The following is a 24,265-nucleotide window of genomic DNA, read 5'->3' as shown; positions in this document are numbered from 1 at the left end:
TCTTGTGTGAAAAAAGTATGCAGACGTTTACGCCCTGCTGCGTGATAATAGATTACTATCTTAATGTTTAGGTGTTTCTCAAATTTGCAGACATCAGAGAATGACACTGTCTGTGTGTCGCATAGACCTGCTTGAGCATGTAACTGTTTAGCAGTAGCATGTTTTTCATGCTCAGGGGCTGTTGGCTTTAATGAATGTGCTATGCACAGGGAGAAGCACAAATTGTTGTGCGTATTGTTTGGTGTGTACAAATGTTGACCCTTCTTTGAGAGAATCTCATCATAAGGGATGTTTGCCAGTTTTAAGCGAACACCGCCGCCGCTACTGTTTTGTGCAACTGTGACAATAAACTCTAATTCATCATCACCGATAGATTCGTCATTACTTTGCATAACTTGACCTATTTGGTTGAGAAACAGGTCAGGGTCATACTGTTCATCAGGATTTAAAACAGCTTGAACATCAGAAGCCAGCGAGGGCCCACGCAGGACCACATTTAGAACACAACCCTGCTGAGATCCAGCCACTGCTCTATCACGTTAGCTAAGCAGCTTCTAACTCTTTCTGGCACTTGTTCTGGATCATCAAGACTTATGTCCCTAAAATCAACGCGCTCGCGCAATTCACGGGTGTTGAAATTAGGTATCTCTCTGATGCTAAGCTGACTGTGACTGCCAGACCCAGACTGAACTATGGGCTCGACTACTGCAGCACCTGTTTGTGAATGGTTAGCACTTAAGGAATTTCCATTGTTTGAGGGGCTGTGTGGTGATGCGTCAGCAACAGCAGCAGCAGCAGATGCAGTAGCGTTAGCACCCAGATAAGCTTGTGCGCTAGGTGCACCCACCCGTTCAGGGGTGAAAGAAGGCTCAGTAATCATCGGTAGCCTGAGTAACAACAGTCTGTGCAACAGTAACATCCGTGGCAACGGCCAAATCCGGATGTGTTTCGGATGCATGATCACCAGCATCATCAGCAATAGGTTCAGAATGAGTTGGACAAGGACGCTCATTAGACACACAACTGCGCGCTGCAGCGAGACTACTAAGTGTTGCATGCAAAACTTGACAATTGCTTACTAATTGTGCAGCCGCCTGGTTAAAAGCCTCAAAGTCAAACCATTTAGTTCGAGTGGCGGTACCATCATTGTGTTTGAATAATTTACGGGGTGGGTCCATGATGTGGATTTTAAAAGTCACCTATTTAGAATGGTGGTATTAATGAGACGTAATAAACCTGAGGTATTGTTTATTGTCTGCTGGATACTAGTTAGAACCCGCGCTATTTCTTGCAAGTTGGCCTGCACTGCTTCTTGATCTTGGTTGAGTTTAGCTACTATTTCTTGCAAGTTCAGCTGTACTGCTTGTTGTTGCTGGTTAAGTTTAGCTGCTATTTCTCGTTGATGTTGACTAAGTTTAGCATCGATCAAAGATAATATATCATTTTTTGAAGCATAATGGCTCTGTTCAAAAGTAGAGGGTTTTGCTGCATTTAAGTATGCATCATATGCCTGTGATATTTGTGAGTCTGTTATGCACCCTTCTTCAAAACCTATGTCTGAATCACTGTTGTTGTTTCTGAGACATTCTGGCGTGGTGGGTATGTCATTTATATTGAAATCTGATAGGCTGTACTCAAAAACATCGCTGAAATCACTAGGCAGCCACTCACTCGCTGGTATGTGTGGCCCAGTGATGAAGAATTCTTCCGAGTCTCCGATGTTGCCCAAAGGTTGTGGTTTTTCTTGTTGTTCTGGGAGTTCAATATCGCGTAAATATTCCAAAAACATCAAGGGGTCTTCATGGGGCCCATAGTGATAAGGGGTTGTATGATCGCTGTGGAGATAGACGGGTGTTAGAAACATTATAAATATATATATATATATATATATGTATATATATATATACACGGTGTATCATTTCAAAAGCAGGATGTGTCTGGCTCTTTTGATTTATTTATGCCTATACTCACACTTTGTTCTGTGTTATTCCGGATGGCCCCGGTTCTTGACACGATGCGTACTCTGTCTCAGTCCTGGTGTATTAGAACGTTTGTAAATATTTAAAACCTTTTTTTCCTTTAAATTAAGTGTCATGTATAGAGACTTGTATACATACCTAACGTAAGGCTTGGTCTTATTGCTCCCGCTTCTGTAGGTTTTTCTGGACAACTTATTGACCCTCTGCCCGGGGGATAAGAATAGAATAGAATAGAATAGAATAGAATAGAATAGAATGCCTTTATTGTCACTATACAGTTGTACAATGAGATACAGAGCATCTCCTACTCAGTGTAAACATGCTGGGGGGGGGGTACAGTTCTCCAGTGCTATGTACATATGGGCAGTATTAACATAGGGAAAAAGATATATATATAAAATGTACAATATACAAGCCGTATTTAAAAAAAAAAGGAAAAAAAAAGAAAGTAGTATGTAATAAATAGTGTTATGTATATACAGTTGAGTTATTGCACATGGAATTGGTATAAATAGTGTTATGTATATACAGTTGAGTTATTGCACATGGAATTGGTATAAATAGTGTTATGTATATACAGTTGAGTTATTGCACATGGAATTGGTATAAATAGTGTTATGTATATACAGTTGAGTTATTGCACATGGAATTGGTATAAGCACAGTTAATACAAGGTTTAAACAAAACACGCATATATTTAAAACATGTGTAACACTGTATTTACCTTGTGTTTTTTAGAGGTGCTGTTTGCCCAATATAGCTTTGTGATCCTGTAGAAAGAAAGCGAAATACACATTTTAATGTTACTATGTGTGAAACAGGTAAGATTGCTTCTAAAACAAAGAGATATGAACTGTTTTGTGTGAGATGAAGAACCACAAACCTTGTGTAAGTGGAACGTGTCGTGTCCCGTTGTGCCGAGTTCCTAAAAATCAGGCTTTTGTTTAGAAAAGAAAACAGTTTGAATATTTTATGATATACTTGTGTATAAATTTAAGAATCCATTAATAGTCTTGTTTTACTTACCATATATGTTGTCCATGTTAAAAAGAACGCTGTTAGCTTTGCTCTCAAGGGCCGATGTGAAGTAGTGAGGAAAAAATACTGGGTGTCTGATTAGGGTGTTTTTATATAGGTGGGGCTTGTTTCAGTTGACCTCTGACATGATAAGATAAGATAAAAAGGGTAGGATGTAAAGAAGAAAGGTGGAAATCTGTTTGGGGGTACAGGTAGGAGGTGTAATTGTCTGCTTGTACAGATAAAGGTGTGGGGGTGTAAGAAAAGGTAAAAAACCTTTGGAGGCTCTGTTGGACACGGTTTCAGTTGACCTCTGACATGATAAGATAAGATAAAAGAGCATTTGTAATGAAAAACTATGGAACTACAGTTGGGATGTGTGAGTGCAGGATGCTCTTGATAAGGATGGCTCTTTTTTTATGACTTCTTCTGCTGACTGTTGGGGGTCTAACTGTAACCCCCTCTGTCTAACTGTTGCAGAGTTAAGAATATGTAGTTTTAGAAGTATCCCTGTTTATTTCTAAAGGAATACCTGCTGTTTGTGGTATTCTGTTTAAAAACTATTAGCCTCTGTGTCTTTCAAAGCGCTAAAGAAAAGTAAAATGCTCCTAAACTAGTTAAATTAAACACTGTGTGGGGATATGTGTTTTTAGAAGTATCCCTGTTTATTTCTAAAGGGATACCTGTTATTTGTGGCACTCAGTTTGAAAACTATTAGCCTATGAAACTATTAGAAAAGTCAAATCTTCCTAAACTAGTTAAATTAAATGCTGTGTGTGAATATGTGTTTTTTAGAAGGTGGAAAAAACTTTCTGTTTAAAACTATTTGCTCCTGTGACTGTTCGAAGCGCTAAAGAAAAAGCAAAATACCCGTAAACTAGTTAAATTAAATCATCAATGTCTAAATAACAGAGCTCTGAGACCGATACAATCCTTTAAAAACAGTTTAATTAAAACACATAATGGTTTCATTAAATAAAACGCTATTAAACACATATAAACTCATATGACCCCTGAACTCACATGCACGTGCAAAGTCCGTTCACGCGCACACGCCCTCACATGGATGCACAGGGGGAAAGGGGAGGGGGTGAGGGAAAAGGGGAAGTGGGGGTGTGGGAGGAAAAGTGGAAGTGGGGGGGGCAAAAACTACCGGTATATTACTACTTCTAGGGTTACAGTATAACCGTCCCTTCCGCCCCCCTGTCTATCCTGCCCCTTCCTCCGCACGTACTGCACTTCCGACCGTGGAACCCTTCTGACCGTGTGTACCATCCTTCCTTACATTCCGTTCTTCCGTGCGTGTAATAGCTGCACCCACTCAGAGGGGTCTCTGACTTGCTGTCTTTCTTTTTTACTTATCCACACAGACTCTGATGATGAACAGCCTCCAAGAAAAGGTTTCCTCCAGGACCCTCGTGAAAGTACCAGGTATAGAATATTTTAATGTTTAGTGTGTGTGTGTGTTGTAGAGATTAGAAAATTATTTTGCTGTTACTATTCATGTTGCATTAGTTATCATTTCATCGACACATTTTTTGAAGCTGTTGAGGTTACATTAAAGTCTGTATTTCAAGTCTGTATTTCAGGTGGTAGCTTAATCACATGATAATCTTTCATTGCAGGTGCAACTGTATTCATGTTATACACATTGCATTTTTGTGCTAATTAAAGAGTTGAAGCTTGGTCAATTAATTGATGGTCGGTGTCATCCTTAAGAGAAACAGCATGTATACATGCCCAGTTAGTCTTGAGTGGTGGGAATACTCAATTTCTTTAACCATTATGCAGTTGTTTGATCAGTCTATTTAACACATTACAAGGGGTGTTACAATTTTCTGTCTATTTGTCATTACTCTTTTTAAGCATTTGCCATTTCCTCCCCCAACATTCACGATATTTGATTTTGCTGTGTGATAGTAAAATGAGTCTTATTTTCTGCTGCCTGTTTTTCTTGTTATTTTAAACCTAACACTCATGGGGCCCAGCTTAAAAGTGGAAAAATCAAAGTCATACAAAAATTACATTGCAAGTCAGAATACTTTATTAATCCCTAAGGAAATCACGTTGGGGTTTTTTTCCCCCTCCAGAATCAGAATGAACCCATGGTCTGTCAGTATATCCCAAGTGACTGAACCCCACAATATGAGAAATCATGTGAAACAGCCAACATCGTTATGATATTCTGAAGCTTTTTGGAAGAATGTGACAAAGCGGACTACGCTGCAGTTTACCTGGAATTCCTGCTTCGGGCAGGAGAGTGGTCCGGAGCTTCCACCCACATCAAAGAATCTGCTTTTTGGGAATTACGGTGTATCCATATACATGGCCCACCCTGAACATCTGTGACAGGTCTCTCATACTCATTTCTGCAAATGGTTTAAACCCTATCTTTGGACTTAAAAACCTGAATTAAATATACCTTCCAATGATTGACTTTCTTATTTCAAGGAAAAAGGTGAATGTTTCTTATTTTGAGATAATTTTTTGTTTTACACTCTATCTAAAAGCTATTTTTGCTTGAAATAAATGTAAAATAGTTCATTTTTAGATATACAGACTAAATAAGAAAAAAACGTAATATATACTTGAAACAAGTCTAATCATCTAACACATGAGACTGGAAACTGGCTTGTAATGTTCAAAACAAGATGGACAAGACAATCTGGCTAAATTTAAGACAATAAATCTTGTTAAGCTATAAGGAATTTGCAGTGCAATAGGCTCCTTAGTCTTGTTGATGTTTAGGAGGTGGTTCTCCTGGCACCAGTTCTCCAGGTTCCTGATCTCCTACAGGTAGGCCTTCTCCATGCTGTCAGAGTTCAGGCTGACAACAACCGTGTCGTCAGCAAACTTTACAATGGAAGTGGAATCTCAAGTGAGTGGCTACACAGTCATAAGTGTACAGTGAGTACAGCAGGGGCTTAAAACACAGCCCTGACACACTCCAGTATTGAGGGAGATGGAGGGGAGACTTGTTTTCCCACCCTGTCTGATTGGGGGTCTGTCTGTGAGGAAGTTGAGGATCCACTGACACAGTGATGAGCTGAGTCGTAGATCCTTCAACTTGGTGGAGTCAGACAATATTGTCAGACAATAATTCTGATGGTAAAAGAACCAAACGGGACAGGCCAAAAAGAAAAAAAACCAAAACAAAAAAAACCCCATTGAATTTAAAAAAACAAAAAAAACAAAACAAAAACAGAGACCCTTAATTTCTACATTTAAAAAAAAACAAAAAAAAAAACATGAGGGTTGGGATTCCCCCCCTCGGTGCACCTATGACAGTGAGAAAATTTTCCAAATTAAGATGCATCCTAAAACATTTGATTCAGTTAGTAAATTCAACATATATCAGTTTTGAACCTGAATGATTTCTCATTCTTAACTTTTTATGTGGCTTCATTGTGACAATTTGGGGAGGAGATTCAGATTAATCAGACTCGCAGACCAGCAGAATTCAAAGTTTTCCTTTTTTTTTTCCTTTTTTAAAAGTAAAATAGGAGATGTGCATCCTGCTGATGGACATTGATCCGTACTGGTTTAACTGGCCTGTACTAGTTTTAACTGGTGAGTGACAGCTTGTTCCTGGCCTCAGAGAGTACCTGTTTAACACCATCAAGACGCTGTCGTGCGTGAAGGTGGTGGCCTGCTGGGCGCACAACTGGATCAGCAATAAGAATGCTACCTATGGTAAATGAACTGCTGCCCATTAGGCCACCCGGCACAATGGCTCCACCTCCTGCAGCTTCATTGATTGTCCTTTTAATGATCTGCAGGAGAGCACCTTCACTGCTGTGGAGGGGATCTTCTCCAGCTGCTTCATCTTCTGGCTGAAGAAGAGAGGCCTGATGCTCGGCCTGACCTTCTCCAATGAGCTCATTGGCAGAGACGAGGGGAGGCGCTGTGTCAGATCGCAGGTATCGATCCAGTGATGATGTCACTCTGAATGTGTGTGTGTGCGCGTACTTTGCCTGTCTGATGTTCAAACATCAGTGCAGCCACTGTGCTGGCCCCACTGGTTCATGTTGCCTTTAATGGGTTTACTGGTTTGCGTGCAGTAGCTCTTGACTGATGTTCTGCCCGTGAAGCTGATCGGGATGAACTGCGATGTGGTGATGCAGTACATCGAGTTTGTGGCCGACAGACTGCCGCTGGAGCTTCTCCAAGGTAACACAGGTCAGGTGATCATGTGACTGACTTAAAGGCGGAAAAACATCCCCAGTCATTTGAGCAACAAGTCAAAGTTTTTAAAGCTTTCAACAAAACACATTTGTCAGTTCTCCAAACAGAGACACATTTTAAGAACTCTTTGACCTCAGAGAGTTGCCCCGGTTGCCCTGTGTGGCCAGCCACCGCCAAGCACGAACAGGCCCTGCACACAATGGAAATGCGAATGCTCAGGTGGTGTCTAGGCCTCACACGTCGGGACCAAGTCATGAATGAAGACGCCAGAAGGCGGCTCGGCATCGTGCCAATCATGGAGAAAATGCGCGAGGCACGTATTACGCTCAGATGACAGCTCAGTGGCGAAAACGGCAACGAGGCTTGAACCCAGTGGCCAGCGACCCTGTGGCAGGCTGAAGAAACGGTGGATGGATAGAATTAAGGAAGACATGAAGATCATCAATGCTGCCCTCGATCGTGCCAAATGGAGACGGATTTGCCATGCGGAACATGGAAACACACCCTTTTGCGAAAAGTCACACTTTTCACTGTAAACCAAGACCAAATCCACTATTCTTAAAATCAAAAATTCTAAAATTCACAGATCTGGTTCATTTTCTCACTGCACAAATTATGTATAAAGCAATAAATAACCTGCTTCCTGACAATATTCTAAAACTGTTTTCTAAAAGGGAACGGGGATACAATTTGAGGGGGGAATTAATTTTAAAACATCCTTATATCCGCACAACATTAAAAAGTTTTTGCATCTCTGTGTGTGGAGTGAAGCTGTGGAACAGACTAAGTAAAGATATGAAGCAATGTCCGAGCATGGTGCAGTTTAAAAAGCGGTTTAAGGATATGGTTTTTACAGGGTACAGGGAGGAGGTAGAGAGTTGATAGGGTGTTCTTGTCCAATATTTTCATGTGTGCGCGGGTGCACGGGTATGTTGGTATGGGTATATATATCTGTAGGTTGTGTATCCTTTGAGGTGTTACTGGGGTTATTGAAAATGTGTATATGTGTGTATGTGTATATACGTAGGTATGGATAGATAGAAACATAGATATATATGTATATCTATATATATATATATATATATATATATATATATATATAAATTAATAAAAAAAAAATACACATAACATATAATGTAATTGCAAGGAGGTATTTCTGTAGTCTATTCATTACTACATAGTGGAAAAGGGGTGGGATTAAATAAGCTTATGCTTCTTCCTGCTCCTTTTTGAACATGAAAGTTATTTGTAGTTGTGGTTGCTCGTTTTCCTTTTGTTTTGCTTTGTTTATTTGTCTCTTTGAATTCTATGTTGTTGTACTTTTTTAACATGTTCAAAATAAAGATTCAATAAAAAAAAAAAAAAAAAAAAAAAACTCCTTAAGGCTTTCCTGGAGAAATTGGAGGCTGCACGGGTCACCCATCACTATACTGTACCCAAAAGTGTAAAACATGACTATTCCTATTCCCACTAGGTGGCACTGTCACTGATGTCAAATATGGCAGTTGAAAAATGTTCAGAGGTGGAGCCTTATCATATGTGTGCAATTTGGTCCAGATCGGACAATGTATGACAGAATGAGAGGCAATAAGACTTTCATGGCGAATCATCGAAATTCACCGTGGTGCCATGGCCACACTGTATCCCGAAAACTTAAAAGCTCCGCAATTTAACATGGTCCACGTGTGTAGTTGACACTGACTAAATATGAAGCCTATACGATCAAACCCCAAGGAGGAGTTTGCAAAAGAACAAGGCGTGGAAATGGCAAAATTAGAGCCAAAATGTCACCTTCAATCCAAAATGGTGGCGTTCTTGTTGGGTTTAGGACATGGCCATAATAGACTTTTGTGTGCGTCTCCTATAGATATGTGTGCCAACTTTCATACCTGTAGTTCACACCCACCCCCGGGGGCTCGCATTTTTCATTTTTCTAGGTGGCGCTACTGAGCCATTTTTCCCAGGCCATATCTGAGGACATTAAAATACATAAATTTTCACCAGACCTGATGCGTGTGCAAAATTTCATGAGTTTTTGAGCATGTTTAGGCCCTCAAAAAGTCAATTCAGTTGCCGAAATAATAATAATAATAATAATAATAAACGGAGCAGATACAATAGGGCAGGGGTCTGCAACCTTTAACACCCAAAGAGCCACTTGGACCCGGTTTCCATGCAAAAGAAAACACTGGGAGCCGCAAATACTTTTTGAAATCTAAAATGAAGATAACACTGTTTAGATTGTTTTTTGTGCTTTTTGCGGACAACTAAAGTAAGTAAGTAAAGTTTATTTATTAAGTGCTTTTCACAGACAGGCAGTCACAAAGCGCTGTACGCAAATATTAAAATAAACAATACAATCAATAGACATTATACACAATGTAAAAGATCAAATGTAAATAATGTAAAGAATATAAAATACGTAGATAAACAAAAGGCTTGTTTGAACAGAAAAGTTTTTAACTGCTTTTTAAAAGAATCCACAGAGAAACTAAGGTGCTTATGAAATCCATGAAGTGCTACAGAGAAAATTACATTTTATTTATGTAAATAACACATTTTGAACTCTTAAAGAAATATAACAAAAGCAAAGACACCCAGCTGAACTAAAATGATCCATGTAGCAAACAAAAACTGTTGTCAGCCGCCACCCTTATATCGCCTTTGGGCTTTTGGAGCCTTGACCTGACTTTTAAAAAATAATTGGTAAAAAAGCTCTATGCTGCTGAAAAATGAAAAATAGATATTTGCAAAATTCTGCCTAAATATGTATTTTACCTGGTTAATGTGTGTGGCGGGGCATGGTCTGCAGTGCCGCTGCAGGGGAGTCGGACACACCTGAATGGCACCCGCAATCACGCCTCGCCGCCTTAAAGTCTGTGCTCTCTCTGCTGTTGTTGTTGGTGGTGTGTGTCGGGCTGTGAGCTGAAAAGCTACAGCCGGCTGTATGGGTACAGCAACCGTGTGTGAAAAGTGGTCAATAAAGAGATGCTGAAAAGCATGTCCATGCAAACATCGTCGGGTCTGCCGTGATATGTTTACAATGAGACTTCTGGTCCCAAACCTCTGTGCACAGCGTCTGCAAATCGGGGCTTTCATCTTTACGCAGGACTGTAAGCTGTCATCTGTGAGGCGGGAGCGGTGTTTGTTTTTAACATAGTTCACGGTGGAGAACAGCTGCTGACATAATGTGGATCCGAAGATCCATAATTGGCCTATCTGGGGTTGAAAGTCTCGATAAATGCACGGCGTTTCGGCGGGTACACCGGCTTCCGCGAGTGTGACTCTTATTTTGAGAAATGAAAAAAATAATAAGGTATCATTTTATTTTTATATTTCAAAATCACAATAATCTACTACAAGTTAAAAAAAAAGAACTAAACACAAATAAAATGCACTTCAGCGAAATACTTCTTCTATTTTCCCAAACCACCCGGAGCCGCAAAATAAGGACTAAAGAGCCGCATGCGGCTCCGGAGCCGCGGGTTGCCGACCCCTGCAATAGGGCCTTCGCACTCTCAGTGCTCGGGCTCTAATTAAAGCTGCCAGCAGCGTTAAGAGGGCCCTCGCACCCTGGCACATCGAGCCACGCCCAACACCTACACTCAGCATATCCGATCTGATGTCACATTGATGGAATTCATGCGTAGATCCACCAGCTAAAATTTCATCCCGTTCAATAGTCGTCCCTCTAGGTGGTGCTCTAACCATTACTGACAAATGGGATATCAAACATTTCCGAGCATGACTCTCAACTCAGGCCTGCGAAGTTTGGGAGAGATTAGACATTGTGGGGGTTTTTTTTCTGGTTTAAAGAGAACTTTTATTTTTATTTAAACTACACAGAACAATTTAAAGACACTAACAAAATACAAACTGGTAATTTTCAACAAAAAAACAGCTTACAGTCTGCAAGCTGTTTATTTAAGCACTGGAATGTGTGTCCGCTGCACCTGTCAGACTTTGGTGTCGTCTAAGGCAGGACAAGAGAAATCTTCCAAATCACACACATCATGCATCATTAAAAAAAAGAAAAAAAACAGCAATAATAATGATGATCTTGTAGGTACAGCAGAAATTTTTGTGCTGTACGAGAGAAGTATTCTTCACAGTTGGGGCAGTTTATCAACAGGTGTGTCAAATTTCAAGTCTGGGGGGGAAAGCTCTGCAGCCCATGGGTAGATGAGTCGATACGACTGTCTGATCGTCACATCTGCATCTGCAATGTCTCCGATTTCTGTGGAAGAGCATGAGAGGCAATTCAGCCATTACTATAAGGATATGAGGAATGATGCCAGTGCATTTATCTTAACAGCTTTCTTGACAGTAAATACAGAGCTTTAACACTCTTGACATTAACATCAGTACAAAAACTATACCCGGAGCTTCATAACAATGGTTTATGGCCGAGCGGCCTGGAATTAGGTTGACTGGTCGTTTCGCACATGGACTAAAACCTGTGATCAGTGTTTTTTTTGTTTTTTTTTAATATTCAAAATATTTTATGGATATAGTTACACTGACAAAAAGAAGACAGAAAACACAAATTGTTTGTTTGCTGCTTTCTAAATCTCAGCCCAGTGAATGTAATTTTAGCTCGCACAAAATTGTGACAAAACTTTGTTTTTGAGCACTTTGCTAAGTTTCACTTGCATTACTCAGGCTGAGCGGAGGCGGTCAGTGATGTTTACCATTAAAAACACCCCTAAAAGCAACTACCTGAAGAAACATCTGAACAAGCTGCACAGCTCTGCACGAAAATCCCCAGGCAACAGCTTAAAGAATTCTGCAGATCTGTAAGCGGCCTGGGGAAAGTCTCCTGGATTGACAGCCAGCGCTAACAAGGTAAACATACAAAGACAACCCTGTTAGTTTTACAGTGTGCACTTCAATTCAATTTTATTTATATAGCACCAAATCACAACAAAAGTCACCTCAAGGCTCTTTGTATTGTACAGTATAGTATTCTCATATTAAAATTAGAGATGGACCGATCCGATATGTAGTCCGATACTGACCTAAATTACTGGATCAGATATCGGAGAGAAATAAAAAATGTAATCCGATCCGAAGTATCACAAAATCACCTCACAAAACGTGCTACTTGGCGTAACCCAGCTCGGCGCATCGCAGCACTATGTGTCAAGTGATAGAGCGGCTGTTGTCTGAGAGACCTGTCGGCGGTCTGTTGGAGCATTTGGAGCCTTGCTACATGCTTCCTAACGGCGGCATTTCATCTTGGAGAAAACTATCCCAGAGAAGTAAAGCAAGTGTGTAAGTTCATCCCTGAATGTTTGCATAGTATTTCCACATTAAGCTTAACAACTGATATATTGAGCCACAGCTGGACTGGCCATCAGAGTTCCATATTGAGGTGATAAGGAAGCGATTTGTCCCGTAATTCAGCTAGAATTAGAAAATAGACACAAAGCTGGAGTTATTCTGTCTTTGCTGCGCAGTTGCATCTACATCTCTCATTCACTCCCTCTCCCTCTCCTGTTATTACTTCAAACATGAAACTGATTAATGATCAGCTGATCGGCTTTTTTGCCGCAAGTCCCGTCTTTCTTGTTTGTTTATCACCCACTCTGCGCTAGAAAGAGGAGACCAGCGGATAAACAACAGCAGCACGTTTAAGCGTTATAAGCTGTTGTTAGAATTTATTTAATATTAACTTTCTAGTATCATGTTTGCTGGAGCCACAGCTGCTGGTCATGATATTGGTTTGTATATCTGGTGAGAGGGAAACATGAAGATGAAACCAGGAGATGTCCTTACTGAATCATCAGAGCTGAACAGGTGATGTAGAAACAGGTTTGCCTTTTAGGTGACATGAATGAGTTGAAGGGAAGTTATGAACTGTTTCCGAGAGACAAATAACACCAGGATCCTTTTGTAGCTGACGGCTGCTAACTGTGCAGGGGCGGGTCTAGCAAAGTTTTGCCAGGGGGCCAGGTAGGGCATTAACAGGGAAAGGGGGGCACAAAGAAATACTTTTGTTTGTTATGTAATTTAAAAACTTTGAATAAATCTGAATCTTACAACAAAAGTGGTCATCTTATTAAATGTATAGAAATCCATTATTGTATATAGTAATATACACCCTAGTAAGCTATAGTACTTTTTCCTTTGGGAAGGTACCATCAGTGCAGTCTGCAATTCTGTTGAAGAAAGATGTTGAATCTATTTAATTATTGTAGAAAAATAATTGATTTCTGTGCACTTGTTTTACACTTGCATTAAATTAAAGTTGATTACATCCATTAAGGGCGGGGGGTGGTTCCCTAATATTTTTGCTGGGAGTTGGCAACCCTATTAGTTAGGTTGCTTAATATTTCCACTAAGTACTCTTTAAAATGCCAGAATAGGGAGGATGGTGTAGGTTTAAATTTATTTGATCAGTGTTGCTGAACTATAAAATGTTTTGGCTGCAGTGTATTTTTTGCATACAGGTATAACAGAATAGCTTCAATCTCCAGTGTGAACTTATACAAAATGCAGCAAGATATTTATAAAAACTGTTTTATTGATTACAAAATATGCTATATCGGATTCATATCGGTATCAGCAGATATCCAAATTTATGATAGCGGAATCGGTATCGGACATTAAAAAGTGGTATCGTGCCATCTCTAATTAAAATATCTATATTTTAGTAATTTTGGGTAAATGTGTAGTTTATCATTAACAGGAACACAGTGGAAAGAAACTATATCATTCGGATTGTCTACATTGGAAGGAACTATTTGTCAGGCTCAGGAGAGACTCGGAGGCAGACCGTCACTAAAGTTCACAATTTATTTACACACAGACACCAAGTGCGGATATATACAGGTGAGGGGGCACAGGAAGAGGGTCTCCGGGGAACACAGGCACGGGAAGGGAACGGGCTATGTACACAATCCTTCACTGAAGCTCAGGTTAGCTCGGACTCCGGCTTTTAGCTCACCAAACGGCGGTCCTCAGACTGGCGAGAAATCTGGCACAGGGAGGAAGAACAGGTAAGTTGCGGCACGAAAGAAACTCAGGGAAAAAGCTCAGACTTGCAGTGACACTGACGAGTGTTACACAATAATCCAGCGAAGAAGCACTCTCAGCAGCCACCTTAAGAAGTGAGCGTGGTGATGAGATGATTGCTTGCAGGTGTCCGAGCCAGGGGCTGGAGCCGTCATGACTCCGCCCCAGTAGAGCGCAGTGCACGGGAGGGGAGAGAGAGACGCAACACAACAAAAACACTTGTAGCCATACAGAGTCAGCCGAGAAGGCACAGGGTCATGACACTATTCCTTTTCTGCCTTTCATAGTCATGTGCGAAATACGGCTGTATAAATGTGGCTATCACAACAATGGCTGAGCGTAAATGGAGTCATGTACTGACGTATTTTACCTCCACAAACAGCTGAGACCTGGTTTGTGATACATGTGGCAAGACTATGAGGTGTTGTGGCAACACCACTAACCTTGTCATACACCTCAGAGTAAATCATATCACAGAATATGACAAGCGCACATTGAGGTGAGGTGAATATTAACATCAGTCCCTCATGATGCTTCAGTGAGAAATATGTGAGTTTAAACTGAACGGCGCACCCTGGTGGCATGGCGGTTCACCATGAAAAATGAAGTGGCTTTTGAAAGTTTAAAAACTCTTGAAATTTGGCCCACACCTTCAATGTGATGAAAGCTTTCTTGTTGTGTGATCATATTCATGGGAAATTGCAAAATGGTGCCACAGCGCCCCCTACAAAATTTCAAAACATCAGCACCTGCTCTGTGTTTCATCTATGAGTCTGAAACCTGGTAAGCTTATGTAAGATATCAAGATGTATAAAAAAGTCTCTTGGAGCAATATCCCAAATCCAACAGGAAGTCAGCCATTTTAAAATTAAAGTGTCATTTTGGCGACCTTTTCCCTTCTTTTCAGGCCTCGTACTTTGACGAACTCCTCCCAGGAATTTCATCAGATCGAGATGATCTCCAGTGCAGGGAGCCTAAAGACCTTACCTAATTTCACGTTTGAACTTTGACTTTAAGATCCTAACTAAAGCGCTGGCCCACAGGTTGGAAAGGATCCTGCCAGTAATCATATCTGAAGATCAGTCTGGCTTTGTCAAAGGGCGCCACCCCTTTTTCAACATCCGACACCTTCTTAATATCCTGCACACGGTGTTCCACTCCAGAATGTGTTCTTTCCCTTGATGCAGAAAAAGCATTTGACCGTGTGGAGTTGTGTGAACTATTTATTTGCTGTACTGGAGATATTTGGGTTCGGTCCCAACTTCATCTCATGGATCAAGTACCTATACTTGTCCCCTGTTGCGTCTGTTTGCACTAATAACCAGAAGTCAAAACCATTCCAACTCAAACGAGGCACACGTCAGGGCTGCCCCCTTAGCCCGTTGTTATTTGATCTAGCTATTGAACCCTTAGCAATGCTTTTTCGAAGCAATAAACTTGTCCAGGGCATACAAAGCAGTCAAACTGAACACAAAGTCTCTCTCTATGCTGATGATTTATTGCTTTTTATCTCAAATCCACATACTTCCCTACCGTCCACATTGTCTCTACTCACGCGTTTCAGTCAAGTCTCTGGTTATAAATTAAATCTGTCCAAAAGCGAACTTTGCCTATTAAATGAAGAAGCTTTCCCAATAGATTTGTCGGGTTTCCCCTTTAAGGTGGTCAAAGAGAAGTTCACCTGCCTGGGTATTAGAATTACAAGAAAGTATAAACAACTTCTCAAAGTCAACTTTTTTACACTATTGAAGAATGTCAAACAAAGCCTTCAACAGTGGTCACCCCTGAACACAACTCTGGTCGGACGGATTAATTCGGTCAAAATGATTATCCTTCCTAAATTCTTATACTTATTTCGATCTTTACCAGTCTTCATCCCCAAGTCTTTCTTTACAACTCTAGACTCTATAATCTCCTCTTATATTTGGAAGGGTAAATGACCTCGAGTAGCTAAGGTGCATTTACAGAAACCTAAGATTGAAGGAGATCTGGCACTCCCCAACTTCGGCTTTTAGACCGTCCCTGACTGGCTACAGTCTGGGGAGGGTGCGGGCCCCACCAGCTGGCTGGCAATGGAATCAGACTCAACTCAGGATATTTCTCTTGCCTCCCTTCTGGGTTCTTCTCTTCCTTTATCCACTGACAACTTTACATCTAATCCGATAATTAAGCACTCCCTCAGGGTGTGGGCGCAGTTCAGGAGACATTTCAATCTTAATAATTTTTCACTTCAAAGCCCGATCCTTTCAAACCACCTATTCCTCCCCTCAACTTTGGACAACTTGTTCCAGGTCTGGTTTAGAGCAGGTATGAAACTAGCTCTCAACCCCTTACTTGCTCTCTTTGGCACAGTGGGAGAGGATGATAAATATATTCCCAAAGTAAAGCGTACGGTGCTGTCTTTTGGTTCCATCACAGTTGTCACGGTCTTAGCCTTTGTGTACATAGTCATAGTTTTCTTCGTGATAGTCTTCTGAGTTTTCATAGTTGAATCACAGTATTTAGTTTCCCAGTTTAGTTCTAGTTTTGCTGTGCTTATTGCCTTGTTTGGACTCGCTGTCATCAGCCATAATAAAGGCTCGCTTTTGGTTTAAAGTCCAGTTCCATCTCCTCGCATGTGTCTGCCTGGACTGTAAAAAAAAAATTGTAATATAAGTATTTTACTGTGTATTTAACAGTTTTGTACTGTTTTTCTAGAATATCATTAAATTTACATAAATAGACTGTGATTTCACATTTCAAGTGTAAAATAACATAAAATCGCTGTAAATGTAATTAAACATAATTTTCTTGTTTTTTAAATGTATTTGTCTGTGCATATTTAGATTGTTAAAATACATTCACAAATGTATCATAATTTCGTAAATATTTGTCCGTTATTTTAAATTCAATTAAATTACTATTAAATTCAAATGTAATACTATGGAAAAATATATAAAATGATTCTTATAAACTTCTTTTACATTATGTCTGTGAAGGTTCTCAGTCATCCAGGTCATCGTAGTCAAAGGAGTTTGCAAAGAAAAGCGTCTGGACTTCTTTAAGTTGCTTGAAGACGTTTCACCTCTCATCCAAGAAGCTTCTTCAGTTCTAAGGTCAAATGGCCGAGAGTCCCAGATTTAAACCCAGTGGGAGTATCCCCCAAGGAGGTACAAAGGACCCCCTGGTGATCCTCTAATCACATGCGCCAAGGTGTGAAAGCGGGTGTGGGACCTAATCAGCCAGGGTTTCGGGGGAGCTCATTGTGAAACCTGGCCCCACCTTGTCATGTGAATTCCTGAGGTCAGATGGCCCAGGATGTGAGTGGGCGTTAAGGCGTCTGGGGAGGGAACTCAAAACTGGATTATAGATGGCAGACAGTTGGTGTCGTAAACCACCGCCTCTGTTCAAAGATGGTCGCTCACAGTGGACATAGATGGCCTCTTTCACTCCTCTTTCAAACCATCTGTCCTCTCTGTCCAATATGTGAACCTTGGCATCCTCGAAAGAGTGACCTTTATCCTTAAGATGCAGATGGACTGCTGAGTCTTGTCCTGTGGAGGTGGCTCTTCTATGTTGTGCCATGCGCTTGTGAAGTGGCTGTTTGGTCTCTCCAATGTAGAGGTCCGGGCATTCCTCGCTGCACTGTACCGCATACACCACGTTGTTCAGTCTGTGTTTTGGAGTTTTGTCTTTCGGGTGAACCAGTTTATGTCTGAGTGTGTTGCTGGGTCTGAAGTACACTGGGATGTCGTGCTTGGAGAAAACTCTCCTGAGTTTCTCTGATACACCGGCTACATAGGGGATGACAATGTTGTTGCGTCTGTCTTTCTTATCCTCCCTCGCTGGTGTCTGATCTTCTTTTCTGTGCCTCTTTGCTGACTTTATAAACGCCCAGTTAGGATAACCGCATGTTTTCAGTGCTTCCTTTACATGTGTGTGTTCCTTCTTTTTCCCTTCAGGCTTAGAGGGAACATGTTCTGCCCGGTGGTGTAGGGTCCTAATTACTCCAAGTTTGTGTTCCAGAGGGTGATGGGAGTCAAAGAGGAGGTACTGGTCCGTGTGTGTGGGCTTCCGGTAAACTTCAATGTTGAGGTTGCCATTCTCTTCAATGTGCACAGCGCAGTCCAGGAAAGGCAAACAGTTATCCTTTGTGTCTTCCCTGGTGAACTTGATGTTTTTATCCACGGCGTTAATGTGCGCAGTGAAGGATTCCACTTCTTGTGTCTTGATTTTGACCCAGGTGTCGTCTACATATCTGTACCAGTGGCTGGGTACTCCTCCTTTGAAAGAGCCAAGAGCCTTTCTTTCCACTTCCTCCATGTAAAGGTTGGCTACAATAGGTGACACGGGGGAGCCCATGGTACAGCCATGTTTTTGTCTGTAGAAGCCTTCGTTGTATTTGAAATATGTAGTGGTGAGGCAGAGGTCTAACAGTGTGCAGATCTGATCGGGTGTGAAGTTGGTCCTGTCTTCCAAGGAGCTGTCTTCTTGTAGTCGTTTTCTGACAGTCTCCACTGCTTCCGTGGTGGGTATGGAAGTGAAGAGAGAGACTACATCAAAGGACACCATGGTTTCATCTGGGTCCAGGGTAAGTTTCTGGACCTTGTCGGTGAAGTCGGTGGAGTTCTTGATGTGGTGTGGGGTGTTCCCCACGAGAGGTGCAAGGATGGTAGCAAGGTGTTTCGCAATGTTATAAGTGGCTGAGTTTATGCTACTGACTATGGGTCTGAGTGGGACCCCTTCCTTGTGGATCTTAGGAAGTCCATAAATGCAGGGTATGGCATCCCCTGGATAAAGGCGGTGATATTTGAGGCGGTCAATGATTTTGTCCTTTTCAAGGTCTTGAAGGCAAGCTATAACTTTCTTTTTGTAGCTGCTTGTGGGGTCTCGTTTTAAAGCTTCGTAGGTGTTGTTGTCACTGAGGAGAGTAGTGATCTTTGTGTGGTAATCTGTTGTGTTTAGGACCACGGTGCACCTTCCCTTATCCGCTGGTAATATAGTGATGTTGTGGTCTTTGATTAGGTCCCACACCCGCTTTCACACCTTGGCGCATGTGATTAGAGGATCACCAGGGGGTCCTTTGTCCCTCCTTGGGGGGATACTCCCACTGGGTTTAAATCTGGGACTCTCGGCCATTTGACCTTAGAACTGAAGAAGCTTCTTGGATGAGAGGTGAAACGTCTTCAAGCAACTTAAAGAAGTCCAGACGCTTTTCTTTGCAAACTCCTTTGACTACGATGACCTGGATGACTGAGAACCTTCACAGACATAATGTAAAAGAAGTTTATAAGAATCATTTTATATATTTTTCCATAGTATTACATTTGAATTTAATAGTAATTTAATTGAATTTAAAATAACAGACAAATATTTACGAAATTATGATACATTTGTGAATGTATTTTAACAATCTAAATATGCACAGACAAATACATTTAAAAACAAGAAAATTATGTTTAATTACATTTACAGCGATTTTATGTTATTTTACACTTGAAATGTGAAATCACAGTCTATTTATGTAAATTTAATGATATTCTAGAAAAACAGTACAAAACTGTTAAATACACAGTAAAATACTTATATTACAATTTTTTTTTTACAGTCCAGGCAGACACATGCGAGGAGATGGAACTGGACTTTAAACCAAAAGCGAGCCTTTATTATGGCTGATGACAGCGAGTCCAAACAAGGCAATAAGCACAGCAAAACTAGAACTAAACTGGGAAACTAAATACTGTGATTCAACTATGAAAACTCAGAAGACTATCACGAAGAAAACTATGACTATGTACACAAAGGCTAAGACCGTGACAACTGTGATGGAACCAAAAGACAGCACCGTACGCTTTACTTTGGGAATATATTTATCATCCTCTCCCACTGTGCCAAAGAGAGCAAGTAAGGGGTTGAGAGCTAGTTTCATACCTGCTCTAAACCAGACCTGGAACAAGTTGTCCAAAGTTGAGGGGAGGAATAGGTGGTTTGAAAGGATCGGGCTTTGAAGTGAAAAATTATTAAGATTGAAATGTCTCCTGAACTGCGCCCACACCCTGAGGGAGTGCTTAATTATCGGATTAGATGTAAAGTTGTCAGTGGATAAAGGAAGAGAAGAACCCAGAAGGGAGGCAAGAGAAATATCCTGAGTTGAGTCTGATTCCATTGCCAGCCAGCTGGTGGGGCCCGCACCCTCCCCAGACTGTAGCCAGTCAGGGACGGTCTAAAAGCCGAAGTTGGGGAGTGCCAGATCTCCTTCAATCTTAGGTTTCTGTAAATGCACCTTAGCTACTCGAGGTCATTTACCCTTCCAAATATAAGAGGAGATTATAGAGTCTAGAGTTGTAAAGAAAGACTTGGGGATGAAGACTGGTAAAGATCGAAATAAGTATAAGAATTTAGGAAGGATAATCATTTTGACCGAATTAATCCGTCCGACCAGAGTTGTGTTCAGGGGTGACCACTGTTGAAGGCTTTGTTTGACATTCTTCAATAGTGTAAAAAAGTTGACTTTGAGAAGTTGTTTATACTTTCTTGTAATTCTAATACCCAGGCAGGTGAACTTCTCTTTGACCACCTTAAAGGGGAAACCCGACAAATCTATTGGGAAAGCTTCTTCATTTAATAGGCAAAGTTCGCTTTTGGACAGATTTAATTTATAACCAGAGACTTGACTGAAACGCGTGAGTAGAGACAATGTGGACGGTAGGGAAGTATGTGGATTTGAGATAAAAAGCAATAAATCATCAGCATAGAGAGAGACTTTGTGTTCAGTTTGACTGCTTTGTATGCCCTGGACAAGTTTATTGCTTCGAAAAAGCATTGCTAAGGGTTCAATAGCTAGATCAAATAACAACGGGCTAAGGGGGCAGCCCTGACGTGTGCCTCGTTTGAGTTGGAATGGTTTTGACTTCTGGTTATTAGTGCAAACAGACGCAACAGGGGACAAGTATAGGTACTTGATCCATGAGATGAAGTTGGGACCGAACCCAAATATCTCCAGTACAGCAAATAAATAGTTCACACAACTCCACACGGTCAAATGCTTTTTCTGCATCAAGGGAAAGAACACATTCTGGAGTGGAACACCGTGTGCAGGATATTAAGAAGGTGTCGGATGTTGAAAAAGGGGTGGCGCCCTTTGACAAAGCCAGACTGATCTTCAGATATGATTACTGGCAGGATCCTTTCCAACCTGTGGGCCAGCGCTTTAGTTAGGATCTTAAAGTCAAAGTTCAAACGTGAAATTAGGTAAGGTCTTTAGGCTCCCTGCACTGGAGATCATCTCGATCTGATGAAATTCCTGGGAGGAGTTCGTCAAAGTACGAGGCCTGAAAAGAAGGGAAAAGGTCGCCAAAATGACACTTTAATTTTAAAATGGCTGACTTCCTGTTGGATTTGGGATATTGCTCCAAGAGACTTTTTTATACATCTTGATGTCTTACATAAGCTTACCAGGTTTCAGACTCATAGATGAAACACAGAGCAGGTGCTGATGTTTTGAAATTTTGTAGGGGGCGCTGTGGCACCATTTTGCAATTTCCCATGAATATGATCACACAACAAGAAAGCTTTCATCACATTGAAGGTGTGGGCCAAATTTCAAGAGTTTTTAAACTTTCAAAAGCCACTTCATTTTTCATGGTGAACCGCCATGCCACCAGGGTGCGCCGTTCAGTTTAAACTCACATATTTCTCACTGAAGCATCATGAGGGACTGATGTTAATATTCACCTCACCTCAATGTGCGCTTGTCATATTCTGTGATATGATTTACTCTGAGGTGTATGACAAGGTTAGTGGTGTTGCCACAACACCTCATAGTCTTGCCACATGTATCACAAACCAGGTCTCAGCTGTTTGTGGAGGTAAAATACGTCAGTACATGACTCCATTTACGCTCAGCCATTGTTGTGATAGCCACATTTATACAGCCGTATTTCGCACATGACTATGAAAGGCAGAAAAGGAATAGTGTCATGACCCTGTGCCTTCTTGGCTGACTCTGTATGGCTACAAGTGTTTTTGTTGTGTTGCGTCTCTCTCTCCCCTCCCGTGCACTGCGCTCTACTGGGGCGGAGTCATGACGGCTCCAGCCCTGGCTCGGACACCTGCAAGCAATCATCTCATCACCACGCTCACTTCTTAAGGTGGCTGCTGAGAGTGCTTCTTCGCTGGATTATTGTGTAACACTCGTCAGTGTCACTGCAAGTCTGAGCTTTTTCCCTGAGTTTCTTTCGTGCCGCAACTTACCTGTTCTTCCTCCCTGTGCCAGATTTCTCGCCAGTCTGAGGACCGCCGTTTGGTGAGCTAAAAGCCGGAGTCCGAGCTAACCTGAGCTTCAGTGAAGGATTGTGTACATAGCCCGTTCCCTTCCCGTGCCTGTGTTCCCCGGAGACCCTCTTCCTGTGCCCCCTCACCTGTATATATCCGCACTTGGTGTCTGTGTGTAAATAAATTGTGAACTTTAGTGACGGTCTGCCTCCGAGTCTCTCCTGAGCCTGACAAATAGTTCCTTCCAATGTAGACAATCCGAATGATATAGTTTCTTTCCACTGTGTTCCTGTTAATGATAAACTACACATTTACCCAAAATTACTAAAATATAGATATTTTAATTAGAGATGGCACGATACCACTTTTTAATGTCCGATACCGATTCCGCTATCATAAATTTGGATATCTGCTGATACCGATATGAATCCGATATAGCATATTTTGTAATCAATAAAACAGTTTTTATAAATATCTTGCTGCATTTTGTATAAGTTCACACTGGAGATTGAAGCTATTCTGTTATACCTGTATGCAAAAAATACACTGCAGCCAAAACATTTTATAGTTCAGCAACACTGATCAAATAAATTTAAACCTACACCATCCTCCCTATTCTGGCATTTTAAAGAGTACTTAGTGGAAATATTAAGCAACCTAACTAATAGGGTTGCCAACTCCCAGCAAAAATATTAGGGAACCACCCCCCGCCCTTAATGGATGTAATCAACTTTAATTTAATGCAAGTGTAAAACAAGTGCACAGAAATCAATTATTTTTCTACAATAATTAAATAGATTCAACATCTTTCTTCAACAGAATTGCAGACTGCACTGATGGTACCTTCCCATCAAGCAACTTAAAGAAGTCCAGACGCTTTTCTTTGCAAACTCCTTTGACTTCTTTTACATTAAATATTTAGGGCGATCGTGGCTCAAGAGTTGGCAGTTCGTCTTGTAATCAGAAGGTTGCCGGTTCGAGCCCCGGCTCGGACAGTCTCGGTCGTTGTGTCCTTGGGCAAGACACTTCACCTACCCCCTACAGGTGATGGCCAGAGGGGCCAATGGTGCGATATGGCAGCCTCGCTTCTATCAGTCTGCCCCAGGGCAGCTGTGGCTACAACTGTAGCTGCCTCCACCAGTGTGTGAGAGTGGATGAATTGTAAAAGGCAAAAGCGCTATATAAATGCAATCCATTATTATTTAAACCAACTGTTAACTGTATATTTCTGTACATTTAAGTATTATTATTCATATTGCCGCATTCATTGACCTTGTTTATAGGTAATTTCATTGTTTAATCACATTAAAATGTTCCTAATTTAATGTTTAAAAGCACTTGAAAAAGGCAAAATTCCATGTAAAATTAGGGCAACAAACTGTATTGTCATTACTGAAAATAACCGTATTTTTATGAGAAAGTTATTTTCTGTTATTTTCTGGTATTATTTCGGCGCCCCAGCTGCCGGAATATTACTGTTTTTTTAGGATTTTTTTTTTAACAGTGTGTTGGACAAGCAGGTGGAAGACAGCCGTAATGATGGATGCAGCTATACCGAGTGATGCAACATCAGGAAGAAGGAGCACAGGACTTTCCCAAAGTGTAGACGGGGTTGGATCGCCACAGTTTCCACATATCTCAGTTTTTTACATTCAATCATTTATTCTTAAGGTTTTCTCTAATTTTCCTTCTCCTGATTACATTATAAATTATTGATTAATCTGTACACTGTGCAGGCAATATGTTTGTTGAGCTGAGCTTTGAAAAGGAAGCTCATTGTGGATTAAGCATTAGCAGAACATTGAACTCTAACA

At 41.1% G+C, this 24,265-nt stretch overlaps 2 long non-coding RNA genes across 2 annotated transcripts; one reads left to right on the top strand and one right to left on the bottom strand.

Annotated features, from left to right (window-relative positions):
- Positions 1-13,966: 13,966 nt before the first annotated feature.
- On the bottom strand, positions 13,967-14,457 carry LOC109195925 (uncharacterized). Its single transcript, XR_002057365.2, has 2 exons — positions 14,241-14,457; positions 13,967-14,160 (listed from the first exon to the last, which is right to left on the bottom strand). It is a non-coding gene; the product is annotated as an uncharacterized LOC109195925 (long non-coding RNA).
- Positions 14,458-22,274: 7,817 nt separating this feature from the next.
- Positions 22,275-22,646, top strand: LOC109195949 (uncharacterized). Its single transcript, XR_002057375.2, has 2 exons — positions 22,275-22,372; positions 22,453-22,646. It is a non-coding gene; the product is annotated as an uncharacterized LOC109195949 (long non-coding RNA).
- Positions 22,647-24,265: the final 1,619 nt, after the last annotated feature.

This window comes from Oreochromis niloticus, linkage group LG19, assembly GCF_001858045.2.
Source record: "Oreochromis niloticus isolate F11D_XX linkage group LG19, O_niloticus_UMD_NMBU, whole genome shotgun sequence".
Taxonomy (NCBI): Eukaryota; Metazoa; Chordata; class Actinopteri; order Cichliformes; family Cichlidae; genus Oreochromis; species Oreochromis niloticus.
This window is presented reverse-complemented; position numbering and strand designations above follow the sequence as displayed.